This window comes from Camellia sinensis, chromosome 1 (genome assembly GCF_055761805.1).
Source record: "Camellia sinensis isolate YWXY chromosome 1, ASM5576180v1, whole genome shotgun sequence".
NCBI lineage: Eukaryota > Viridiplantae > Streptophyta > Magnoliopsida > Ericales > Theaceae > Camellia > Camellia sinensis.
In genome coordinates, this window is record NC_138961.1 from 184,480,222 (window position 1) to 184,497,743 (window position 17,522).

Consider the following 17,522-nt stretch of genomic DNA (forward strand, 5'->3'; position numbering starts at 1 on the left):
GAGAGAAGAAGAGAGAGACGACTCTGCCTCGGACGCCCTGCCGCTTGCCGACTCCCGTCGCTGCCAGCCGCTCCTCCTCTTGGACCATCGTGCAAGATCTAGGATTCTCTCTCCCTGTCTCTGTCTCTCTATGCACTTGAAAGTCCAGAAGGTTTCAATGCTTGAAATTTTGTCTTGGGATTTCTTCACTGATTTAGCTTATTTTTCTCCCTCCAAAATTCACCTTCAATCATAACCTTTCCTTGCGTATCTTTATTTTCAAAAACATTTCTATTAAACTTGTAAATATTTCGGGGAAAAAAATGTTGATTGGAAGTGCTAAAATTTATTATTGTTTATAAGGATTTGATGAGGTAATTAATTGAAAATAAAAAAGAAAATAAAAGTTTTCTACTAATAATAAAGAATTTATGCTTCAAGAGACTCTTCACTTCATTCAGGCTATTTGGGTTTCTTTCTGGTAATCTCTCTCTCTCTGTTAATCACTTCATTCAAGCTATTTGGATTTCTTATTGGGTATTGTATCATCATAAATTATCATCAATTTTCAGTATAAAAATTAAATTTATTGTTTTCATATGATTATAATATATATATATATATATATTGATTCATTACTTTGAAGGGGTAGAAATAGGACTTTCTTTTTTGATAGATGGCCGGCGGTTTCACTTAGGTTCATGTTGTTGCTGCTCTTCTCTTTCTTCTTATTCTTTTTTCTTTTTGTTTTTTGGGTTTTCATCACCAAAACAATGTGGTTTTGGTGAGGAAGCGATCCTAGCCCTTCATTCTATTAATGGGATAAGTGTCGCACCCTCACCAATTCACTCTACCAGATCATTGTAGGATTTCACTCTAGATCCTTATGCGGCAGCTAGCCCTCCTCCTCCCTCCGCCACTGCCCACCACTGCAAAAGCAAGTGTACCTTATCAACAAAAATTACTACTACAATCAATCAATCCTCTTTGCACCAGGAATGGTGGCAAGAAAATGTTCAAGAGTCGAACAATCGCAATGTTGAGCCAATTCATGAGATAATTTCCTCAACCAAACAACCGAGTTCCTCCCCGTAATCAACTTCTTTGAAACACTCTCTTTCAATGCTAATCCAATCCATAACCTCTTCGTTAATTCGATCCAACCCGTAATCAACATGGTTTGATAAAAGCCATCCATGAACAAACACAGAGTCACCAACAACAATAGTCAAATTATTTGCTAGAAATCGACTCCAAATCGGACCTTCACGTCTCAATGCAGCAACCCTAGCCCTAACTCCATCACTAATTTCTTGTTTCAAATTAGGGAAAGCCAAAAGCAACCCACGATACAAATCCTAGGGTTTTCCCAACCCATCACAAAGACTCTTCATTGAATTACCAACCCAGTACCAATCAGCCCAAACCCTAAATTTATCGAGAAGGGTCTTACTAATGAACCTGAAATCGCCGTCGACATTCATGATTTTGTGATTTGCATTCATGGTGACGATTTTCCCACCGACTTTCGCAGCCTCGCGGTTGAGTTTCTCGAGAAAGTAGATCTTGATTTTCGTCGCCGTCACGATCGATGATATCATAGACCTGGACGAAGGTGGCGGAGCCACCGATCCAGCGGTCGGAGAGGTCGATGAGACCGGCGAGTCAAGGGGCTTTTTTGAATTTTTGGAGGTCGCCGTGTATATCGCCGATGGTGATGAGGTGGCCCAGCGAAAAGTATGTGGTCTGTAATGAAGGTGAGGGGTTAGAGTTAGGGTTTAGAGGTATGAAGAGGCCACTGACTGAGAAGTCAACGAACGTGTCGATGAATGAGGAGAGAAGGTGAGAGAGGCTTTTCCAGGTAATGTGGGTATGTTTGGTTTATGTTTGGGATATGAGTTTTAGAGATAAAAAGTATGAATAGTTGTTTGGTTTAGTTTTTTTTAAAAGATATTTTGAAAAATTATTTTGAGAGAGAGTTTTGGAAAAAGTGATTGATTTGATGTGTATGAGAGAGAGATTTATTTGAAAAACTTGTAAACCAAACAAATTTTGAAAAATTATTTTAGAAAAATTTGTTTAGTTTGATTAGTTTTAAAAACTTATTTGTAAAAAAAAAATTTTTAATTTTTTGAGAAACATAAACCAAACAAGGCCAATGTCTTTTTTTTTTTTTTTTTGAAAGTCATCGTCTTTTTTTTCTAAGATTTTTTTTTTCTTTCAACATCTGAAAAATATTTCTCCACTCTAGAATAAAATAAACAACCCATCATCATCATTGTTATTTTTGAATATATAAGGCCCACTTTTTTTATAAACTAGACTTTACTTTTTTTTTCAATCAACTTACGCTAAGGTCAAGTTTGACAACTCTTAAAAAATTTAAAAAGTTAAAAAGTCACTATCCTATTTAAATCACATCATCTTATTTAAGTCACATTACTTCTCTAACACATCATTTCAAACTCAACCCAAACCCAACCCATATTTCATAAAAAGTCAAAAAGTGCACTTATTTAGTCTTCCCAAACTTGGCCTAAGTTTGGGAAGACTAAATAAGTGTACTTTTTATTTTTTTTTTTGTATTATGTGTAAAAAAAGTAAAGAAAAAATGTTAATTAACGTGATCCAAAAAAGATAAAAAGATGAAATAAATACACTTTTTTTAATTTAGCCAAACTTAACCTTATACAATTTTCAAATCCACATATTTCCAGAATATGCGAAGTCTCATTATCTATATAAACAACATTAGCCTTAGCACTTTTGTAGGTGATCAGAATCAAACTTTGCCCTTTCTCTTTTATATATATTTTTTCTTTTGGGGATAAGGACAAAAGAAACCTTACTTCTTCTCTGTTTTGGCAAGGCCCCTTTCGGCGAGTTCAGATCCTCTCCTTGCAGGACTTACGAGCATGCGTCCTTGCAACGGCTGAGATCAGCCGTTGCACATCCAACGGTTGAGATTAAAAAAAAAAAAAAAAAAAATTCAATTTCTATTCGTTCCCGCCCGTCGCTATAGTTAGTATTATACATTCATATGAGAATCACTCTCACTCCTCAGTTTCACTCAGCCTTGCACTCCTCCCACTCACTCATCCCTCTCCACTGAATCTACTCTCACCGGCGACCAGTCCCCCAGACGGCGGCACCGGCGACCCACTTCCAGGAACGTGGGTTCTGAGACCATAGAGGAACCAGGTTAGTATTCGAAACTCTGAACTGAAGATGTTAGGATTGTGTGATTGAGATTGAGAAAATATCTTTTAAATTTGAAAATTAGGGGCTTCGATGTCAGATTCGAACAGAAAAAACTGGTTTGATTTGGCTTTGATTCGAATAGGGATTCGAACAGAAAATAGGGCTTTGATTTGGCTTTGATTCGAATGGGGATTCGAACAGAAAATAGGGCTTTGATTTGGGCTTTGATTTGGGATTGAGAAATTAGGGCTTTGATTTCAAATCTCTGAATAGGGCTTTGATTTGGGATTGAGAAATTAGGGCTTTGATTTCAAATCTCTGAAACATTGACATGAATAATAAAAATCAGTGTTCATTTGGGCTTTGATTTTGCTTTCAGTGTTAATGAGTTTGTTCTGTGTATGAAATGATAGTTGAACTAATTATCTGAGTATTTGCTTTCAGTGTTAATTAGTTTGTTCTGTGTATGAAATGATAGTTGAACTAATTATCTGATTATGGCAATATGATAGTTGAAGTAATTATCTAAGTATGGCACATTTTGGTTTAGCTGAACTATTACTTAAAATCATACATTGTAACAATATTCAGTTAGATAGGAGGAAAGTAATATTCAGTTACCTATCAAGTGGGTGAAGGAATATATTAAGCAAGTCTTTATGAATTTTTTTGCTTTTTTATGTCATCTCCTTTGTATGCTCAACCAAACTTGGGTTAGTTTGAGAGGGACAGTTATATAATGGCTTTATGGCTGTTTTTGCATTAGATGGATGGGTATTACTAATGTTTTTATGCATTTGAAGAAAAAGTTGTGTGAAAGCTAAACACATAGGTTTAGAGGAAGAATGAGAACTGAACTAGAGTACATTAAGAAAATAAAAGAATTATATGTAATTTTTCAACATTGAAGAGGATAAGGAGCTTCACCAGCATACCCAAAAAACATTAAAAATAAAATAAAATAAAAAGAAAGAAAGATAAAGAATTCCTCTTGGTTTGAAGTGCTATGCAAGTAGATAGGAAGTTCAACTTGTTGCATCCCACCACTAGACTCTCGTGTTCAAGTAATCACAAGTAAATACTCATTTATTCATAGAAATATAGATATTTTGCAAATAGTGAATCACAAAGATAGGAGCATAAATCAGGAAGTGTTGAGAGAGTAATTGAAAATGAATCACAAATATAGATATTTTGGATTAGTCTTATATAGATTGCCAAATTTTAAAAGGGTTACCTAAACTATGGTTTTTTTTGAACTACCATTTCAAAAGTCGGAGTATGGCTTTTTTTGAACTACCATTTCAAAGCTGAAATGTCCCTTTTCTCTCTATGGAACTACCATGGTTCAAATATTTGTCATGTATGCAGATTTTGAAAAATGGCATCTTTCTCTAACATTAGCAACATAAGACTACAACTGAGGGTGTGCAATTGTGGAAGAACCGCTGCCATACGTATTGTAAAAACCAATGAGAATGGAAATGAAGGACGTTTGTTCTTTGTTTGCCCATCAAGATATGTAAGTTTGTAATTCTAGCTGTTTTCTTCGTTTAGTAGTCAAATTAATATTTGTCTTCTTCGACTAACTTATTCTCATGCATTGCAGAGTAAGACTCCCACTCCCCATTGCAATTACTTCAAGTTCGTGGATGAAGATGATGAAGACGTTACGTCCAGAATCCGTACGACCTATACAGCTTGTGATGGTATAACAGTACAAGACTTTAACGATGTTAGGACGAGGCTTCATTACATGGAAACGAACTATGGTCGAAGGCTTCAAATGATGGAAAGGAATATCAAAGCGATGGTGTACTTCATTGTATTTGCTACCATTTTCTACTTTATGATGTAACTTGGAAGTTTGTAGCATTTTGGCTTGTATGTACATGAAGTTGTTAGCTTGTTATCTATTATCTATTTTCCTCAACTTGTGGCCTCAACTTTTGAATGAATGAATGGAATGAATTTTGGAATGAAGTATGGTACATTTTCGAATGAATGAATGAATTATCTATTAGCTGCTGAATGAAGTATGGCATATTTTGGAATGAATGAATGATGGAATGTTATCTGTTATTAATGAATGATGGAACCAATGATGGAATGTTATCTGTTATCAATGAATGTACCATATTATCTGTTATGAATGATGGAACCAATGATGGAATGTTATCTGTTATCAATGAATGTACCATATTATCTGTTATGAATGATGGAATGTTATCTGTTATCAATGAATGATGGAACCAAGACAGCTCTGTTACCAACCATGTATGGCATTTTGAACCATTACTGTTATCTGTTATCAATGAATGATGGAACCAAAACAGCTCTGTTACCAACCATGTATGGCATTTGAACCATTACTGTTATCTGTTATCAATGAATGATGGAACCAAGACAGCTCTGTTACCAACCATGTATGGCATTTGAACCATTACTGTTATCTGTTATCAATGAATGTTATCAATGAACTTGTACCAAAACCATGAACCTCTCTTATCTGTTATTATCTGTAGATGATGCAGACCAGACCAGACCAGAAGCAGACCAGAACCAGAACAGTGATGCAGACCAGACCAGCAGATGCAGACCAGAATAGATGTAGAGTAGCAAATGCAGACCACAACAGATGCAGACCACAACAGATGCAGAGTAGCAAATGCAGACCAGAACAGATGCAGACCAGAACAGATGCAGAGTAGCAAATGCAGACCAAAACAGATGCAGACCAGAACAGACCACAATCACAAACCAATACAGCATTGTTGAGTGCAGATTCAGACCAGAGCAGTCCATTCCCAGCAGACCAAAGCAGACCATTATTTATGCTATCTGATATTATTTAGTGCCAAAACAGTATTGTTGCTATCTGATACTATTTTGTTATGTAACAAAACCATTATTTATGCTATGTAATACTATTTTGAATTCTATCAAGGGTTGTGTTGAACTATAGCAGATTCAGACCAGACCAGTCCAGAGTAGCAAATGCAGACCAGACCAGACCAGACTAGCACATGCAGACCAGACCAGACCAGAACCAGACCAGAGTAGAAGATGCAGACCAGACCAGCAGATGCAGACCACAACAGACCAGACCAGTCCAGACTAGCACATGCAGACCAGAAGCAGACCAGACTAGCAGATGCAGACCAGACTAGACCAGAACCAGGCCAGACCAAACCAGACCAGACCAGACTAGAACATACCAGAACCTCTCTTATCTGTTATTATCTGTTATCAATTAAGGTTATCAATGAACCTATCTGTTACTATTTCAAAACACAATCACAAACCAATACAGCATTGTTGAGTGCAGATTCAGAACAGAAGCAGATCAGACCAGACCAGACCAGACGAAACCAGACCAGACCAGACTAGAACATAGCAGAACCTCTCTTATCTGTTATTATCTGTTATCAATTAATGTTATCAATGAACCTATCTGTTACTATTTGAAAACACAATAGTTTGCTTCACAATTTGAGATGCAACACATGTTATGGCACATTTTGGTTCTATCATTAGCATACCATTCCCAGCAGTCAACAAGCCATGAACATACCATCAGAATTTTAACACAAGCATTCTCATTAAACTAAATCAGAATTTCAACACACATACAACAGTAGTTTGAACACACATGTTTAACACAATTTCAACAGACATTGGAGTGGAGTTTGAACAGCAATTTCAACATCACTTCTGAGCAACATCAAAATTTGTGCACCAATTCAGCATGAGTTTGCTTCACAATTTGAGATGGTATCACTTCACTTTGCATGCCATTTTCATCTTCAGTTTGCTTGTCTTTGTGCTTGTCCATGGCCTGAAATGGAGAAACACAAAATTTAATTGGAAAAAAAAAATTTCAAAAAAAAGCTACTTCAAATACAAATTTCAGCAACACAAAATCCAGATTTTTAGGCAACTACAAATTCAAAAGACATCAACGACAAACCTGACTCCACATTAGACTGTTTGATTCTTGAGAATATCGAAACCCAATGTCATATCCATATGAACCTTGAAGTAGTGACTGGAATGTTGGTTCAGCAGGATACCGTTGCGGCATTAAATTTGGCACTGAATTATGCACTACGTACATGTCCTGCAAATTGGCAAAGAACAATGTCATATATTACGCTTCGCAATTACGGGTTGAGTCACATATTATATCCATAAAAAAAAATACATATATGGTACTAACACTTACATGATATGTGGGATTCATCAATGACGGAGGAATAGAATTACCACCCATGGGCAAAGATGGAGGAAAATGACGACGGGGAGGAAGAGGTTGAAGAGGAGGAACATCTTGACGAACATAGATCTCTCCTCCAACAGGTAATGTAGAAGGTGCAACTGTTGGACTTGCAATAGATTGTGACGAAACGAAGCTGTTAGCACGGGATTTTTTTTTGGAGTTCGCTATCAACGCCACTTCGAATCCACCTTTTACCCTCCTTTTGCCCTTACTAGTTGCCAGTTTTTTCTTAAATCCTTTTGGTTGCACAACATGATTCACATCTTCGCAATCGACTTCAAAGCTTTGGGTGTCATGATCATTACTTACTTCATTTCCAGCACCAAAAAGAGCACCTAACTTGCCTTCAATATTTGCACCTAATGTAGCAAGGTGTGCAACACAAAAATCATAAGTTTCTTCAGTTTCAGCAGCTCTACTTGCTAGTGCTCTAAATGCGGTCATCAATGTCTTATACCGCGAGGCTTGTTGGAATTTCACATCCACTTGAATGTCATTCCCCTTAATGTCCTTCACAGTTTCGGATCTTGCTTGTTTCGTCCACCTCTTTAGAATGTATTGTGGAGGAACCTCTTTCATCTTCAATATGTCTCTAATAACCTTCAATGAGTGATAGCACAAGATTCCTTCCCTTTCAAACTTTGTATAATTACAACCCAATGACCCATCCCTCTCCATCTTCACTTTCCGTGCATGTTTGTTACCAACATCAACAACTGTGTAAATGGTACTAGCCTCGCCATATTCAATTGCTTCTATGTCCGATTCAATGGATCGAAAGTACTCATTTTGAAATTCTTCAAATATGTTTTTTGTGTAAACATTACCCATTTGAATTAACATTCTTATTGTTGCTTTCACCTTTGGCAACCTTTGGCACAAAGCATATCCTGCTTCTAACTCCTTGTATCGCTTCTCGTAAAGTACCCTTTCGAAATGCATGAAGAATTCATTTAAGTTAAAATCAGAACGAATGTAATCCTTCAAAAAAGCATTAAAAGATTCACTAAGTTGTGTGGTACTCATTCCCGCAGCCCATGTTGATCTAACATATGGCCAACCCCATTTTTCTTTCACCGCAAATGTCAATTTTAACCAATGGTTTTCATGCGCATCATATTTATCAAGCATTTCCGCCCACTCTAACTTCCATTGATTTGCATCTTCAATGTCAAAGAAGAACTTATTTAGTACACCCTTTACCCCCTTATCTTGGAACAAACAATTAACATGTTTGAATGCATTTTGCATCAAATGCCAAGTACACAAACGGTGACTTGTGCCCGACATAACGATGGGTATGGCTTTAGCCATTGCAGCATCTTGATCAGTGAACAACGTTTTTGGTGCCTTTCCTGACATAGTCTCTAGAAAATTTTGAAACAACCATACAAACGATTCGCCGGTCTCATCATACAACAAGGCTGCACCAAATATAACTGTTTCCCTATGATGGTTGAATCCCACAAAAGACGCGAAGGGTCTATGTTCTTTGTTTAACTTGTAAGTAGTATCAAAAGTGACAACATCACCAAATTGGGCATAATCCATGATCATTTGTGCATCAGCCCAAAACATATTCGTTATTTGCTCTTCATTATCTAACTGGAAAGCATAAAAGAAGGAAGGATTCTGCAAAGATTTTTCTTTAAAGTATTGCAATACATTGCCTACTTCCCCATATGCTAAACTTTGTTGTCTTTTGGTTCTCAAATAATTTTTCTGATCTAATTTTGTAAACCCAAGACATTACCTTCCACCAGCTTCCCTACCCATGAGTTCAAAAGACTGGCCTAAACGAAGACCAGATTGTGCCGCCAAATCTAACTCAATTGCTTGGGTAGTCAATATCTTTCTTTGTGACGGCAACATGTGGGCACACTCGGGTGATACAAGATCATGGTTGTGTTTTTCTTTGAAATCAGTGACAACATATTTCCCAGTACCCTCATCTAATTTGACATAAAGTCGAGCCTCACAACCGGTCCTAGTTTCAGCTCTTGGGTTTTTTGACAATGGGTCTCGTTTGTCACCCTTTCGAAATCCCTCCTTGTTGCAAACCAAAAGTCTACAAATAAGTTGGTTATTGATCTTGTTCTTCCTACAGAAATCCCTTCTTATGCTAAACCCCATTCTTCCTCCATATGTATTATAAAAATCATACACACATTGTTCAGAATCGAATGTCATTCCCTGTTTTGGCTTCCAAGCACAATCATTCTCAGGTTCCATATCCATATGAAAATGCAACTGAAAACCCATATAAATAAAATCTTAGCTACATAAATAAAAAATTCATCACATTCCAGTAAACACCTTATCTGTTCACATGACTGATTAAATAACTAATGTTACAAAATCATTTGGCAAACCTCTGATTAAATACTAAAACTGATTAAATAGAGTGAAACTGATTAAATAGAGTAATCTTCAAAATCTGTGTTAGACCAATGAAATCAATTCAACATATTTACTTTATAGAGTGCAGATCAATTATATTTCAAAATCTGTGTTAGAAATAAAATAGAGTGCAGATAGTGCAGATGTTGAATTAATTTTGGACATATTTAAAAACCCTATTGATTACATAACAATGAATGAGTGAGGATTTGCTGCTAGCATACTCACAATTTTTGAATGTTGAATTAAAAATAAGGAATTTTGATGAGGATCTGCTACTAGCATACTCACAAATTTTAAATGTTGATTACATAACCACGTGGTAACATACCCTATTGATTTCATTAACACAGATTTTGAATTAAAAGTAAAATCTGTGATTTCAAAATCTGTGGTTTAACACAAAATAAATTAACACATTTGTCCATTAAAAGTAATCTTCAAATACTGAAACTAATTAAATAGATTTTGAAACTGATTAAAATCTTAAAATACAGAAACTGATTGAAAGCTTCAAATACACATAAGATTAAAATCTTCAAATACAGATAAAATCTGTATTTATAAGGTTCTTCTTGATCAATATTCAGTCTGTATATATATATATCTTCACATACAGAAACTGATTGCAAGCTTCAAATATAGATAAGATTAAAATCTTCAAATACAGATAAGATTAAGCTTCATAAGGAAAAAACGCAGCAGTCTGGAGAGAGTAAGTCTGGAGAGTAGTACAGTATTAAGCTTCATATACATTAATTTCTGATTTACAGAGGCAAAGGGGAACTGACCTGTGGCGTCGTCGGTCCTTGCAACGGCGTGGAGACTGGGTACACTGGGTCGCCGCCGGTATTGGGTCACCGTTCAGTTGCCGTTCGGACAAGAACCACTGACTGTGTTGAATGAGTGTGTGTTTTCCCACGAAGAGTGCAGACCAACTCTATGTTTTGTTTTGGGCGGGAACGAATAGAAATTGGAATTTTTTTTTTTTTTAATCTCAGCCGTTGGATGTGCAATGGCTGATCTCAGCCGTTGCAAGGACGCATGCTCGTAAGTCTTGCAAGGAGAGGATCTGAACTCCCTTTCGGCAGTACACTTTCTCTCACTAAACTGAGAGACCAAGCTTATTCTTCAAGAAAGCTCTGTTTCTAGAATACCAGAGGCCACTACTGGCTCACTGACCTCCATCGCAGCTTCACCACTGCCTTCAGCCGTGATCTGGCCAACGCCGACCACGCCGCCTTTTCAACGTGGCGTCGGTCTGCCCAGCTACTTTGTCGCTTGTTCACGGCATAGCGCCCGGCACTATCATCACTCAACGTCGTCGTAGCTATTGCGTCTTTGCCCTTCAGCGCTGCTCTTGTCGCCACAGCTTCGACTACTGTAGACGCCATGACCCGAGTTGCTGCTAACTCACACCAACGCCAGTTCTACCTCATCGTCGATGCTTCATTTCGGCCCAGCAACGCGACTTATCAAAACTCTGAACACACCAGAGCTTAGTCTTGCTCCACCGAAGACCACAACTATTTGTGTGTTGCTTGTTGCAGCAACCTTAGGTGTCGCAGCAGCCGCCGTAACCTGTGCTACTGTACTTTGCTGCGTTGTTGTTCACTGGTTATATTTGCTCCGGACACGCCAACACCGCGACCCTAGCCGTCTCCCATTCAACTTCAATATTTGCTCACTTCGGCGCCACTTCCTCACGATCTCGATTTGTACTGCTCTTGGCCACTCTCTCTCATGGGCGTGGCCTTCAGATCTGTAAGTATTTTATCGAAACCCACTCTCGATCCTCTTATTTTGACGAAATCTGAATTTCTTAGCCTTACTAGAAATTTGATTTGGGCCTTTGAGATTTGTGGGCATTGTTGTATACCAATTTTGAACTTGAGATAGCTGAAGCTTCTATTGAATCTTGATTTTCATGAGAAATGTAATCTTGAAATTCATGTTTTGAAGCTTAACCTTGTGTTGATAAATCTGACGCAAATGGAGTATTAAAGTTGCAAAGATTCATTAGTGTGGAAAGAGATAAGTTGAATCCTTTGAGTCGTGTTGGTATTGTCGCTAGCTTTGCTTGAATGGGATGAATAAAATAAATGTTGTTGTTATCGATGAAACTCAAGGAAATGAGGCTCTCATATTGTATATAAATCTTGTTGTTGAATGATTGATTATCGTTTTGTTGATCTTGTGGATGCTTGGGAAATATATAGTTGATACCAAAATTTTGTGTGACTGTTGTAGCTTTACGTCGACTTGAGAGGAACCAGTCTAGAAAGACAAAAACTTAATTGTTACATTTTCATGAACTTGCTCGGGGAAATAGAATTGTTGTAGCTTAAGTAGATCATTATTATTTGTTGATGTTGCCCCATTCCGATAATACCTGAATCATAATCTAAACTCGCTATTGTTTATCTCGTTTGCCGGCTTTACTATTTCAGGAAAATAAATTTTTGTGTGAAATCTACGACCCCGGGGTCCTCAGAACCTGTACTAATGAGAGCAAGGGCTGTCCTTCGGAAGTCTGAACAAGAGCAAAACTGTCCTTCAGGAGCCCGAAAGTAGCATACACCCTACTTCGGCAAGAAAGATCCCTCTGGAAGGCAACCGAGTCTAGCAAGCTTGCACCAACAGAAGTAAAGATTGTCTCTCGGAAGTCTAAGCAGAAGCAAGGCTGTCCTCCAAAAGTTCGGGCGGAAACAAGGCTCTCCCTCAGAAGTTCAAGCAGAAATGAGGCTGTCCCTCGGAAGTCCGAGTGGATGCGCACTTCTACTTCGGCAGCTAATGGAAGCAAAGGCTATCTCTCGGGAGTTCGAGTAGCATACACCCTACTTCGGCAAGAAAGATCCCTCTGGAAGGCCACCGAGTCTCGAGGGTTGTTCTTCGAAAGTCTGAGTGGGAGAACACACTCTACTTCAACAAGAGAGATCCTCGAAGCTCGCACTGATGGAAACGAGGTTTGTTCCTTGGAAGTCCAAATGGAAGTAAGGGCTGTCCCTCGAAAGTTCGGGTGGAAGCACATTTTTTTCTTTGGCAAAAAAAGATCCCTTCTAACTGGTAACTGCAAAAAAGATCCCTCCTGGCTGGCAACCGAATTTATCAAGCTTGTACTAACGGAAGTAAAGATTGTTCCCTAGAAATCCGAGCAGAGAAAAAGTTGTTCCTCGAAAATCCAAGTGGATGTACACTTATTTCTTCGGCAATCAATGGAAGCAAATGCTATTCCTTGAAGCTCGCATTGATGGAAGCAAGGGCTATTCTTCGGAAGTCCGAGTGGGAACACACACTCTGCTTCAACAAGAAAGACCCTCGAAGCTTACATTGATGGAAGTAAGGGCTATTCTTCAGAAATCCGAGTAGGAGCACACACTCTACTTCAGCAAGGAAAACCCTCAAAGCTTGCATTGATAGAAGCAATGACTGTTTTTCGGAGGTCCAAGTGGGTGCAACACTCTACTATAGCAAGAAAGACCCTCGAAGCTTGCATTGAAGGAAGCAATGGCTGATGGAACCAAGGGCTATTCTTCGGAAGTCCGAATGGGAACACACACTCTGCTTCAACAAGAAAGACCCTCGAAGCTTGCATTGATGGAAGTAAGGGCTATTCTTCGGAAGTCCGAGTGGGAGCAGACACTCTACTTCAGCAAGAAAAACCCTCAAAGCTTGCATTGATGGAAGCAATGACTGTTCTTCGGAGGTCCGAGTGGGTGTAACACTTTACTTTAGAAAGAAAGACCCTCGAAACTTGCATTGAAGGAAGCAATGGCTGCTCTTTGGAGGCCCGAGTGGGAGCACACACTATTTTGGCAACTAATGAAAGCAAAAGTTGTCCCTCTCTAAGTGGGAGTATACTTCTACTACGTCAAGAAAAATCCCTTCAGGATGGTAACTGAGTCTACTATTCCTCTTTCTTCTTCGAGGGGTAATAAAAATTGCAAACTGTTTCAAGCAACACAGCACAATGAAGATATACAATGTAGAGAAAATACCTTCTAATGGAGATACATAATATGGAGGAAATAACTTTCTTTATAACATAAGAAAGAAAGATAAAAAATTCTTAGACAATGCAGTAAATACAAATTGTAAATGTCATGGATAGACTTCTTCTACGGAATGTTGACATTTGCCCTTAGAGCCGCAAGGTCATTTGGAAAGCTTTCACCACCTGCTCGGGTTGTGGCCATCATACACCATCATAGCCAAGTTCTCTCCCTCAACAATTTCTTACTCTCGCCGATGTGCAAGCCATGTTTGATCTCGAACGGGGCAAGAGGACTTTACCCTCTTTGCCTGATTCGGATGTCAAGCCACCATACTCTATCAAGATGTTGAGTTATCCATACCCAGAGGGGTACACGGTGCCGAAATTCATCAAATTCAATGGTAAGCAAGGAAATGCTCGAGAACATGTTGTTCGGTTCATTGTGACTTTGGGAATTCATGGTTCACATCATGTTCTCCGACTGAGAGAATTCTCCAAGTCCCTCACCGACCGAGCATATAGTTGGTACATTAATTTGGCCCTAAACTCTGTTCGAAGTTGGGAAGAGATGGTCAACAAATTCCATACCAAATTCTTTCAGGTGGTCGAGAAAGTGACCATACTTACCCTGCGTAAGGAAAAGCAGCGGGAAGGTGAAGACATTCCTGAATATGTGAAGAGATTCCAAGACAAAGCCGTGGATTGTCATGAGGCTGTGGAGGAAAGCTACTTGGTCCAAATCTGTGTTGAAGGGGCATTGAATGGGTACAAGATGCTTCTTGTTAATCACAAGTTACCCACCTTCTCGGCACTAATTGAAGCATCTCGAAACATCAACATACCTCAATCTCGGGAGATCGGGTTCGAGACTAGTTATAAAACCAGCTTCAAGTTATCTCGAAGACCTTCTATCACTGCGGTTTCTGTGTCTTCTACCCGAAAGTCACAGGGGGACGAATTCAAAGGTCAGAAGAGGAAAAACTGCGAAGATGACACTCATTTTCCATGTAGTGTTGAGGAGGTGAAGGCCTTAGTTAAAGAATGTGTGGCAGACGGAGAACTGAAGTTGCCTCATGTCGAAGAGCTTTTGTCGAAGAAGGACCGCGAGGGTCCTAATTATTGTGTTTTCCACCGATCACTAGGGCATCCTACAGAAAAGTGCCAGGTGCTTAAGAAGATCTTTAGAAAGAAAGTCGAAGCACATGAGATAGAGTTCAGAGAACAGGAGCCCCGGGATATCTTAGAAGACATGGCTATGATGGTGCATGATGGCCACAACCCGAGCAGCTGGTGAAAGCTTTCCAAATGATCTTGCAACTCTAGGGGCAAATTTCGACATTCCGTAAAAGAAGACTATGTATGACATTTACAATTTGTATTTACTACATTGTTTAAGAATTTTCTATCTTTCTTTCTTATGTTATAAAGAAAGTTATTTCCTCTATATTATGTATCTCCATTAGAAGTTATTTTCTCTACATTGAATATCTTCATTGTGTTATGTTGCTTGAAACAGTTTTCAATCTTTATTGCCCCTCGAAGAAGAAAGAGGAATAGTAGACTCAGTTACCAACCTAAAGGGACTTTTCTTGACACAGTAGAAGTGTACTCCCACTCAGAGAGGGACAACCTTTGCTTCAATTAGTTGCCAAAATAGTGTGTGCTCCCATTCAGACCTCCAAAGAGCAGTCGAGGGTCTTTCTTACTAAAGTAGAGTGTTACACCCACTCGGGCCTACGAAGAATAGTCATTGTTTCCTTCAATGCAAGCTTCGAGGGTCTTTCTTGCTAAAGTAGAGTGTTGCACCCACTCGGATCTCCGAAGAATAGTCATTGCTTCCATCAATGCAAGCTTTGCGGGTCTTTCTTGCGGAAGTAGAGTGTGTGCTCCCACTCGGACTTCCGAAGAATAGCCCTTACTTCCATCAATGTAGGCTTCAAGGGTCTTTCTTGTTGAAGCAGAGTGTGTGTTCCCACTCGGACTTCCGAATAATATCTCCTGCTTCCATCAGTATGAGCTTCAAGGGATCTTTTTGCCAAAGAAAAGAGTGTGCTTCCACCCGGATTTCTGAGGGATAGCCCTTGCTTCCATTTGGACTTCCAAGGAACGGACCTCACTTCCATCAGTGCGAGCTTCGAGGATTTCTCTTGTTGAAGTAGAGTGTGTGCTCCACCTCAGACTTTCGAAGATCAAATCTCGTTTCTATCAGTGCGCGCTGCGAGGATCTCTCTCGTTAAAGTAGAGTGTGTGCTCCCACTCAGACTTTCGAAGAGCAAATCTCGTTTCTATCAGTGCGAGCTTTGATGAACTTTCTTGTTGAAGTAGAGTGTGTGCTCCCACTCAGACTTTCGAAGAATAGACCTTGCTTCCATCAGTGTGAGCCTCAAGGATCTTTCTTGCTGAAGTAGAGTGTATGCTCCCACTCAGACTTTCGAAGAACAGACCTTGTTTCCATCAGTGTGAGCTTCAAGGATCTTTCTTGTTGAAGTAGAGTGTATGCTCCCACTCAGACTTTTGAAGAACAGACCTCGTTTCCATCAGTGCGAGCTTCGAGGATCTTTCTTGTTGAAGTAGAGTGGACTCCTACTCGAACTCCCGAAGGATAGTATAGACGCGCTCGTGGGCCTCATGCTACAGCTCGGACTCAAATAGTTACGGTCCTGTATCTAATCTCGCAGATTGTAATGCAAGACCGATGAATCATCAAAGAGTCCAAATCCGACAAATTGTTTTGAAAAACTGATTTTTAGAAAGAAGTGTCAAACATGGACTGCTTTGCCAGGTACAGAGTCGCCACCTAAATATTTTATTTTGGAGAATTTAGGAAACCCTGACTCGTTTGCCTAAGGCCACGTGTCCATCATTATCAAAGTTGCCTCGGTTCGAGAACTTGGGTACGATTGGGGAAGGTCACTTCGTGAGCACCCCCACTCGCCTGATCAAAGATCGGCCACTACTAAGCATGATATCGAGTTTTGAAAATATTATGTGCTCTTATTCTAGTTATTAGCCTAGATTTACAACGTGATGTACACAGCATACAAGTATAGATTGAATCGCCTGAATTGGAACAAAACATTTTATGTTTGTTTATTTGAAAATGGTTTGATGGTGCTATCCGTAAGTAGGCTAAGACGTGGATTTTTCACCCTCGGGTGAGCTTAGAAAATATGATTTTGCCACTCTCAAGTGGGCTTTAAAACTCGTAATCGGTGAATTGTTCCAATTCAAATAACCCAACCTTCACCTATAAGCATTCAAGCAGTTATATCACATAAGCAAATAACCTCATGGTAAGCATGCTATCATGGCAGTCACTCACACACATGCAAGGATGCTAAAGCATAAACACTCACCGAGTACTCCGAGCCAAAACAGAAGCTATGTCAGAAATCCATGCATGATCCTAACTATGCTGGAATGACTAATGCAACACCTGCAGGAATGCAACTACAATAAGCTCGACTATTCTAAAGATGGCATGTGAAATGCTACAACTAACAAGTATTCAACTCGGAATTGAAATCCAATGCAGTTAGTATGATGCGCCGAGCTCGGTGCATGCAAGACAGATGAATGAATGCAAACGTGCTATCATAAGTATGCTAATTGAAACATGCCCTAAAACTAACCATTGGAAGCGATTAAATAAAAGGGAGAAAGACGTGG

The 17,522-nt window shown here is 39.1% G+C and overlaps 1 pseudogene; it reads right to left on the bottom strand.

Moving 5' to 3' along the window:
- Positions 1 to 407: 407 nt before the first annotated feature.
- Positions 408 to 1,839, bottom strand: LOC114319861 (shewanella-like protein phosphatase 2 pseudogene; annotated as a pseudogene).
- Positions 1,840 to 17,522: the final 15,683 nt, after the last annotated feature.